Below are 10,821 nucleotides of genomic sequence, written 5' to 3'. Positions count from 1 at the left end.
TTTCACAGCAAAATCAGAAGAGTGCAACCAACAGTGTTGGGGAATGGAGCTCAGCTGAACATGTTGTTTGCCCCCATCTGGAAAGTTGCATGTGTATACACACAAGAACTCTTTCTCTCTCAAACATAATTATGTATGGTACATTACAGCAAAGCAATTTATCGCTATCAGTGCTAATAGAGGGTGTAGTTTAATAATAGTGAAGAACCAATACTTAGGTGACTCCTATCTGATACTTTCCCTGAAGTTATTACTGCCTAATGACCACCATCAGATATTGCAGATGGGACTCTGGCCTGTTTTTAATCCTGATTTCACATATGGCTAACATGCAAGAGCAGGCTGAGTGGAAACTGAGCAGCAGCTCACGCTGCATGTATACACTTATGAATTCAAGATTGTTTATTTATGTCATGAATCTTAAATCTAGAAATCATCGCTGCATATATGTCAACGCCAACACAGACTGCAGCAAGGAGTTTTTAATGAAAGTGATTGAGTGGCTGAGCAGGCTGTGTAAGACGTCACCGTGCAGAAATCTGAGACGTTCCACAAAAGAATCAAAGCCGAGGCTGGTCGTTTGTGTTTCGGTGAGTTTCTAAGCTTGGACTGGTTTGACGAGGGCCAGTGTTTGGACTAGCATTGTGGGTTTGGGGTCACAGAATGGTCTGTCACGCTCAGTGCAGCCCCGTCAGGTCTTACCTGTTCTTTCTCTCCGCTCTGGGTTTTCTGTAGTTGTGACCTGCTGCTCCCACTCCAGCCCTTCTGGCTCCCACTGGCCCTGCACAGGCCTCTTCTCCTCCTCGCTTGATGGGAGGTCCGCCTCACCCCCCTCTGAGAGCTACACACAGAGATGCCTTTGTCAGCGGTGGAACCCTGCTCTCAAGGAGGAAGTGATGGTAAGATTGTACAGAGTGCTTACGATCACATAACCACAATACATTATACCAGTGGCTATTTTTCCACGATTCCTTGCATCTTTTTCATCCTTTTCTCCATTACCCATGGAGCAAGAATGCAATAGAAATCTTTGAGGTCCAACTTCTGCCACAGAGCTTGGATAAGAACTGCTTCTCATACGGCAGTTAATCTATTTAAAAACCCAGCAGCACCAAAGTAGAGGTTATTAGAGGTAGTTATCAGTCTTCTGCAGGGATGGAGGGAGATTATAATCACTGTTATGGGTTTTTTTTAAACCACACTCTGCTAGGGAGGAAATTATTTATCAAGATAAAACCTCTGAATGTTTGAATCTTCAGCTGTTCATGTCGAAACATACATGCTGTCGTTCAATAAAGTTCATTAAAATGCATTTTGCGTATGAATTCAGGTCAGACTTTGTAGATTTTCATTTGAAAAGGAGGATAAGAGTAACTTTGTCTGTATTTAACAATGAAAATTGATGTGGCTGCCATAGTTCCCTCCAACCAACCAGAAAGCATATTACTTCCGGAAAACAGATGTTCTTTAATGCAGTCCCTTTTCTGTTGTAATGGAAGATAAAGGAATGGATTGCAGTGGGGCGTTAGACCTGCGTGAGTTTGTTTATGGTAAGATGGTTTAATCAACACCACTCTGCTTTCTGTTCCTTTGAAACAGCCAAGATTCCTCCCAAGCACTGAACAGAGACAAGCAATCCTTCCATCCTTCTCTCTCTCTTTCTGTCTCTCTCTATCTATCTATATATCTCTCCTCTGTCTCCTTGTCCAGCTTAACCATTTTAGGTTTATGACAAAAATATAGAGATGAGACAAAATAAACTTATCGACACGGACCAGAGATAAGCTGGACGTCATGCATGTAAATACACAAACAGATCTCTACAACTCACCCACTGTTGATTGGGCATGGCTATAGAAGTAAGCACATCAGCCATGGCTCCCAACATCTGGTCAGTGCGTCCCTGGTTCTTCTGTAGAGCCTTCATTCTCCCCAAATGGCAGACAAAAACCGTCCCTCAAATGATTCTCCTTCTGCCGTTGTGACCCTTCCTCTCTCTTTGCCCTCTGTGTCTCTCCTGTCCCCCCTCCTTCAGCGCTTGTCTCACGGCGCACTGTGCCACAGTTTGGATCCGAGCCACCGCAGCTCACCTTCCTCTAGCCTGATGCACAGGAAACCTCATGCACATGAATAATTGATCCTGGAAGAGCTCATCCCTACCTTGTCCCTCTTTCACCTTTGCCAATTCAGAAACAGATGAGCCGGCTGGAGGTGTCTCTAACTCCGGCTTGGTCCAGTGAAAATATCCACCTTGTGCTCTCAATAGAAGGTTCTCCCAGAAACTCAGACAGAAGATTATTCCTGGGCCTTTTTGAGCAGAGTCCTCTTCTTTTGCGTACCTCTATGAGGAGTCTAGACAGTGTAGAAATAGTTTCCTGTGAGGTTGGCCTTCTCCTGTCCTGTCTGAATGTTGTTGAAAGCTGTGACTTCAAGACCGAGCACACCACCCTCCCTGAAATCCTCCTTTCTTGTTCTTCATTGGCTAAAGAGGATCACCACCCCCCTTCCCAAAACTTCTCCTCCTTCCATCATTCTTGCCCTTCTTTCCGTTTGTCCTCCTTGTCTTTACCACCTGGATTTCTTTCCCAATCTCAAACTCATCTTCATCTTTTCAATATCTCTTTCTCTTTCTGGGTCTTTCATTTAACTATCCTGGCACCCTACACTCTCTCTTCATCTTTGCCCAAGTCTAAGCAGTGACACAGGGATTGTGTGAACTCTGGAGCAGCGGGGCAGCCCCAAATAAGGTATGAATACACAGCCCATGAAGCTCAACTATTTAAAAGACTGTCACAGATTGCACACACACACACACACACACACACACACACATACACCCACACACACAAACACACATACACACGCACGCACACACACACATTTAACTGCTGAAGTAGCGATTAGTCAAATCAGAAGTGTTTGTTTGTGGCTACTTGAAAGATTGTCAGCCATTAGAAGTTGCTCGGCTTGCAACATTGTTTACTGACAGATTGGCCCCGCTGGCCATGTGCAGAGCCTGTATCATGGACACACACACACACACACACACACACACACACACACACACACAGACACACACGCACACACGCACACACACACACAAACTATATAGAATCAAACTTAATTCATGTTGCACATTCAAACATCAAGATTGTTGATCACCTGTCATTGAGAATTAATTTATTTAATTCATATAGACAGGTCACGTTGCATTAACTTACCCCTAATGATGATGGTGTCCTGTCAATTTCTATGACTATTATAGTTATTTAAAAGTTTCATTGCAGAATTTAATAAAGTTTTCCTCCAAGAGATATACAACACTGTTTCGTGTTTTGACTTATTTTCATCACTGGGCATAGTAATTGTGTGAATAAATTCCAAATATTAAACAAATGGTAACATCTAACTTTGCAATTTATATTATTGCTATGCACACTGCAACTGTTATGAACAATGGAAAAAAGATGAAGAAGAGGAGGCGAGACAAGATAAAGAGTCTACAGCCATGTTGGCGTCTCTATGAGGGAGTGCTGGCGTTTATAGTGAAATACCAACATGTTTTTTTTTTTTTACCATGTTCACCCTCTTAGTCAAGCACATTAGCATGTGAATGTTTGGCAGATAGGAGTTAACACAATGTACAGCTGCAGCTGAAGGGAGTGTCATTAGCTTTGCAGATATTCGGTCAAAAACCGAAGTATTGAAGAAATTACAATTTTAAACTGATTCTGTTTAAATTCTGGGTGAAAAGGGGAGCGTATCTATGTTCCTATGTTCCCTAGCTTAATATCCTCTTAATATGACACATTAATAAGACCTTTCAAAGGGTTTTATTTTCTCATCAATTATCTCAATTCAAGGTCAATTAGGGTCCTACACCTACAGCCTATGGATGTTGTACTCGTTGAAAAATAGGCCCGTGCCCCCTAGGTTTCAAGAAAGTTTATTTTCTTTAGACATTGATATCTCAACAGTGGCTGAACAGATTTTTATCATTCAAACTGCATCTCCCTTCATTAATTTGCAATTTGAAGATAGCCCTTACAAATGTCCTAATATGTTAGATCATATCAAGATCGTAAGACCCAGGGAACACTGAACCCCAAGGAGGCTAAAATAGAGGAGGGGTCACAGCGTCATTACGCATCATATCACCGGGGTATCACATGGCAGTAAAAGCTGGTCTGCTCCTGCTGAAAGGCTCAATAGCTGGGGTGTGATCATAGAACATGGGGATGGTTGTTTTGTTTCTCTGAGGCTTCTGCAGTCGGCCTTTGGTCAGAATATGTTCCCATGTACAAAAAACAAAGATACGTAAATTAACCGAGCGTATCCAAACATTTCTGTCAGGCCGGACACTATTTTACTCTAAATGGGACCATAATTTAGAAAATGGACATCATGCTGTATTCAAGAAGACTTGAAACTAGTGATTAAGACCATAAACTCTTTAGAAAAATGTGTATTGAGGTAATAAATCAGGGGAAAGTAGGGTAATGTCCCCTTTGACTTGTATACAATATGACTTCTTTTTGAAACCAGCGGAGTCGCCCCCTGCTGGAAATTAGAAAGAATGCAGGTTTAAGACACTTCAGCATTGGCTTCACTTTTGAGACCCGGATGTCCATCTGTATTACACAGTCTATGGCTGTAACCCTCCTACATTGCAGCTCCAGTTACATTGTATATGAGTCACACCCCATAGCTCCCATGGGTCGGACACTGACTAAGCCCGCTAGGGGCTATCACCAAATTTCAGTGTGATTCATCCTCTATGACCATGAATGCCTGAACAAAATTTCATGCCAATCCATCCAATAGTTGAGACATTTCAAAATGTCATCATAAAACATATTTGAAGTCTCAGCTGAAGTACCTGCTTCCGTTCAAAGGATTTAAGCCTGGATAAACATACAAAGCCTTGCAAAACAGGTATCTCAGACAGTGTTTGCCTATACATTTTGTCCAACTATCTGAGGCAGTTGAGTATTTCCAGTTTGAAAACAGTCCAAAATGTTGCTACAGGAATATTTTTGGACAACCTATGTCCCAGTAAGGACCACTGAGCCCAAGTGCAGCCTGAGATCCTCATGCTGTCCTGTTTTGGTCGCAGTCTAGGCCAAGGGTGATGGCACTTCCTCCATGAGAGCTTCAACAAGATCTTAAGACCTGCCCAGCATAAAGGTTGCCATATTGGTGTCTTCATTTAAAAAAAAATAAACAATGTGAAAAATGAAAGATAGCCCACAAGTGAAGACTTTTACTCCCTAATAAAAGCATCTACAGACTTCCCTCCTCTGATATTACCCCAATTTCAGTCAAACAGAGGCACAGCCAAACATGCACAGAAAATATAACCTCCCAGAGAAAGAGGTGACGTCTTCAGTTTTTAAATTAGTACTGCTGAAGCAATTAGAAAATAACACATCTGTTCAGTCTAAAACATTTTCCATATCTTCCTTTATTTATGTTTTTTTTTAAACTAGCTCAATTCTGGAATACACTCAGAGAAACACAACCAAACACTACAGTATAATATTACAAATGTCCTGATGCAATGAAAAAATACAAGGCAAAACGAATACAAGCACATTGAGGACATGAGGCACTGCAGAATAATCTGAAAAAACATCATATGGGGTTGGGCCTTAACAAAAGCATCCTGCCGTTCATCAAATGTAATCTCAACTTGTAAATCCACCCTCCAGTGTTTAACCTTGATTCAGAGGATTCTGTACAGGTCATATATAAGAGAAACTTGAACTAAAGTAAGTAAAGTAAGTATAATTAAAGTAAGTATTTTTGCACATAGTGCCAGATATTAATCATCTTCGAAACAATTGGGCTGGCTGTTTGATTTAAAACTGTCATAAGTAACATGATGATCCATTGAAAAAAGTGGTATTGCCATAGATCAGAGAGCCGGTTGTTGAGAGTCCAAAATGTAAATTCAGAAATATTGCCCGAAATGTCACTTCTTAAATTAAAGGATCATCTTCTGGTTTGGTGACTTTATTTCCCTTTTCATAAATGCAGCAATATTCCCTTCAGCAGTTTTTTTAATCCATAGTTATGGATTAAAATTATTTATTTTTTTAACTCTGCTGAAGGGAATTTTCTGGATTCTGGTTTTGCATCCTGTGTTTTTCAGGTCACTCTGCTATGTCTCATGTCCTCAATGTGTTTGCATTTCTTTTGCATTAGATGTTTTTTATCTGGACATTGATAAGTTTGTACTGCAGTGTTTGGGTATTTCTCTGGGTCTGTAGATTTTTGGTTAAAAATCAAGAAAGACATTTCATATGTTTTGCATTATACTAAACAGCACTTTCAATCTGAAAAGGTGTGCATTATTTTGTTACCTGTGTTTTGGGTTAAATGACATGTTGCCTTGAAGCAGTGTGCAACAAGCATGGAGAAATATTTTCTCTCGATGGGTATCAGAAGTGTTACTGAATCAGCGGCAATGTATATATAAACTTGTGGTATTAAGAAGGCAGCATGCCCACATACACAACAAGATATTCAATGCACCACCATTTCATCTTTGTTGTTTACTAAGGTGATGCTAGGCATATCTCTATTTGACTTGAAAGCTCAAAGGAATTGGGTATATACAATGGAAGGAAGTGTGTGCTTTCCATCCAAAATATTAGGGGTAGCTTTCATCTTTATTAGAGTACAGTTAGTCATCTGCAACAGTGACGGCCTCAGGGAAATTACTTGCAGAGGTGAAGATGTGATAGAGCATGAGGAAACATTCAGCTAGGAGTTGGATGAAGCAATATACATATTATTTCAACAACCGCTTTGTGATCATACAAAGTTTCCACATCACTCGCACCATCCATTAGCACAAGGTCAAGAGTGACTGGACACATCATAATCACTTTCTCCAAAGAGAAAGTCGGTTGTGTCCGGTTTAAATCAGGCTCAATTTTGTTGCATCTCTCTGATAAAGAAACTAGAAATTAAAAGAAACCCAACAATAGCTGAATAGGTTTCACATTTTAACATTATCTTGCAATATCAGTCCACTCCCTTTGGGGGCCCTGTCATCTGTGGGCTACATACATTTTTATTATGAAAAGATTTGAATAATATGTACACTATATGCACTTATTAGAAAGCACAGAAAGTGAAAGGAGATATTGAAGGAGCCATGGTGCACACACTTGTTTATAACCCTCACCTAGCATAGAAAGTTTCATTTTGGTTAAGGAAAAGGATTGAGTACTCCAACCAGATTTTTTTACTCGGGCCTTATTTACCCACCCTTGAGTCAAAGCACAAACACCACATACTTCCACTTCCCATTGCCGGTTGCAAAAATGATTGTCAAATCTCCCAGAATCTTCCATGAACAAGCTTAGCTCTGCTTCCTTCCTGCTTCCTTCCATTCACCTGATTACTGCGGGATTTTAGGCACTTTAGAACAAGTGGCACAGGAGGGCTCTGCATCTTAACCACATAGCTGGAAATAATATAGCAAATGCTCACAGAGTCTGAGCAAAGCTCTGGTAAGACCGGTCATGGAGAGACTGCCAACAGTCTAATATTAGCTGAGCACATGGCTGCCTTTAGAATCAGTCACTAAGATGGCTAAACTTAGTTCATTGCTTCCCAAACCTCTTTCCAAGTTCTTTTTTGCTCTATCACTGTCCTCTGCTGGGTACTCTGGTGTCTGGGGAGAAGTTGGACTGCCTTTAGTACTGATGAGTGAATGACTCTGTGAGGAATTTGCAGAATAGGAAGAAAATAACTTTGACCCTAAAAGGAAAGTACTACCAGGAGGTGGGAATGAGAACACAATGTTCTCATCTGATTATTAAGCATTTGTAAAAGTTGTTGGATTTTCTTTTGAAATAGAGCCATACCGCTGCCGCGTCTGAAGCGTGCTGTGCTGCCCTCGTCTGGTAAATCTGTGAGATCATTCTTGTATATCTAACAGGATAGAGGGAAATGTGCAGACCACTTCTCCACCCTGTTGTGCCAAACAGAAATCCATTTCCTCTGCATTTCTTCCTATCAACTTCCTTTCTGTTTTGGCCTTTCACAAGCTTTAAATCTTCACCCCCCAAGCATGCCGTTTCTACTTTTTACTGTGTTTCATATCAGTTAGGAGTCAGGCTTTTGTGTCTAAACAGAGCACCTTGAGGAATCGGTCAGGTTAGCATGCTATAGGTGATGCTTCCCTGGCAAAGGGGCAGCTTCTGATAGGGAATTTATTGGGGCATTTGATGGGATTTAGTGAGATTATGTTGTTGGAGGTGTGTCCGCTTCACATGGCTCGTATCAACAACACGTCTGTGTTGGTTAACTCTTCAGCAACTACTATTCTCAGGATCAAAATGCTTTTGAATGAGTGTTCATTTTGTCACCTTGTTTTTTATCAGTCAATACAGGGCTCTATAGTGGTGGGACGTCTGATATTGGAATTATTTCGCTCATTAATAGTGCTGTCATGGAATATTTGATAATACTTTTTTTAATGTATGTTCCACTCAAAGTGCAAATTGAAGACATGTAAGTTCCGAAAGAACAAGATGTGCCTTATTATGAGTTTGTTAGACAGCAGCTGTAGTCTACAGTTGGGATTAATTTTAAATTGATTGATTTGAGATTTTTTTAAACATGAGTTGTCTGAATATATAAGTGAACCACACAAACAAGGCTCATTTCTAAACACTTCATTACTTAGTTTGATCAGAAGAGGGCAGTGTGCATCCCTCTAACAGAGATGAGCTGTTGTACAAGGCCAGCTGCATTCACATACACATAGTCAAAAATTGGCCCTACTCCAGTTCACTATCAGGGTTAATCTATTTACATGTACATTTTGTACCACGTGATTGAGTCTGCAATGCTATGAATAATCCTGGTAACATGATATGCCTATTCATGTAAACAAGAAGTGTCATGGTGACAGATAAAGCAGAGCGCTTAAACCAATGTGAAACTTGTGGTAAAAAAAAAAACGTGTGATATTTTTGTTGATGCAAAACCTAGAAGTCCCGAGTAATCATATTAAGAAGACAATCAAATTAGCTATAGAGAAAAATCTTGGTACAGAAACAATGAGTAGGCTTTGTTGTATTACAAACCTTATCATGTAAGCATGCAATCAAGTTGCTTCCAACTTTTACAGCATCTGTGTGGGTGTACAATGAGTTGTGTTTGTGTGTGCATATAGCGTCTTGTCCATGTGTTCCCTTGCATGTCTGTGTGTGTGTCATCCGTGTCATGGGAATAATCACAAGCAAGGCCCCCTGGCTTCTTGTAACAGCAGGGTTAGTTTGTTGTCCCAGCCAATGGATTTCCATGGGAAAACAGACCCAAGATGCTGTTCTCCCAATTACACAGACGCACTGAAATTATTCCAGCAGGGGGTCCTCAGCCGCACAGCACATCGAGGAGCTATAGCCTCCATGATTCATTCACAGCCCTTAAGGGACAGTTATGGAAGTTGTCTCTGACACAAAAGAAGGGCAGCAGAGAGCTGTGAATGGACGGATTCAGAGAGAGCTGTGGAGACAAGTGAGAGAGGGGGAGAAAGAGAGCAGACTAACTCAACAGACTGTAAGGGTTGGCTGCTGTCTGTTTCTTTCTCGTAATCTTTAAATCTTCTATAATCAGGATGAGAGGGAGAGAGCATGTTGCCTGACTTAGGACAGCAGAGTCTATGTTGGGACCTGGACATTTGCCGGCTCATGAGGCAACCTAACTGGCCAGTAGGAGAGATGGAGGGAGGGGGGAAGCTTTCAGCGGGAGCCAGTTTGGGAAACTTTAACTTAACCAGTTTCTACCAAGAGTCAACAGGAAGAGGGGAAGTCCAATATATGAGGATGGTTTAACCAACAACAGCAAGTTCAGAAGGAGAGCTTAAAGAGAAGAGGAATTACCCATGGCTGGATTGTCTTAGGGTGAGACTTTAATATTTGTTCAAAAAAAAAAATTACTTTGCTGTGGCACACATTGTTACATTTTTTATCTACATTCCACAGCTCATATTTAGGAATTCAGAGGAAGAAGCTTGATCAAATTGCAAGGGCTTTCCATGCAGGAAGTGTAGGTTATAGCGTTAAAATGGGAGAGTTATAATGATATGTTTTTGCAGAAAGAGGAAGAGAGAGAAACGTTTGTCTGATAGTAATATTCATTATTCTGCATGACACAATAGAAACATTTGTTTGTGGGATTAAAGGAGTTAACCAGTTCTATCTGGCATTTAACAAGAGCTTATTCAAAAGATGCTATTACTCTAATAAATTGTCAGCAGGTGCAAAGCTGCTTCTGTGCAATCTGTGTGAACGTGTGCTTAGTGTGTGGCTATGGTGTAGCTGAAACCCTCAATCCCTTACTGGAGAGCAATCAAGCTCACGCTCATCTGCTGTTCCTTCAAACACATTAACAATGATTCATTATCTCATTATTAATCTCATTATCAGCCTGAGCCTTGAGATAGTGTGTCATCACTGTTTTCAAAACGTCCTTCATACAATCAAAACATTGGTATTTATATATACCATAAAACCACTGGAAAGCACAGCGCACTTGTACTGAAGAGCAGTGTGACACCATGACAAATGCCATCAGCCTTGCCTCCCATTGCTCCAGGCACCATATGGCCTTTATCAAGCCAGTACACTACTCCTACTATGCCTTCATTCACACACTTCACATCAGCTTCTGCAGATGTACAGGGTTTCTTGACCATTTACTGCACCCGTTATTCATTTGTAGGTATACCATATATGCATGTCTTATTAGTATTTATTTTCATAGAGTATATAATAGTGAGAATATTCCTCTCAGAGT

The sequence above is a fragment of the Echiichthys vipera genome (genome assembly GCF_963691815.1).
Source record: "Echiichthys vipera genome assembly, chromosome: 9".
Classification (NCBI taxonomy): domain Eukaryota; kingdom Metazoa; phylum Chordata; class Actinopteri; order Perciformes; family Trachinidae; genus Echiichthys; species Echiichthys vipera.
The sequence above is the reverse complement of the archived record's forward strand: the minus strand, read 5'-3'. Positions refer to the sequence as shown.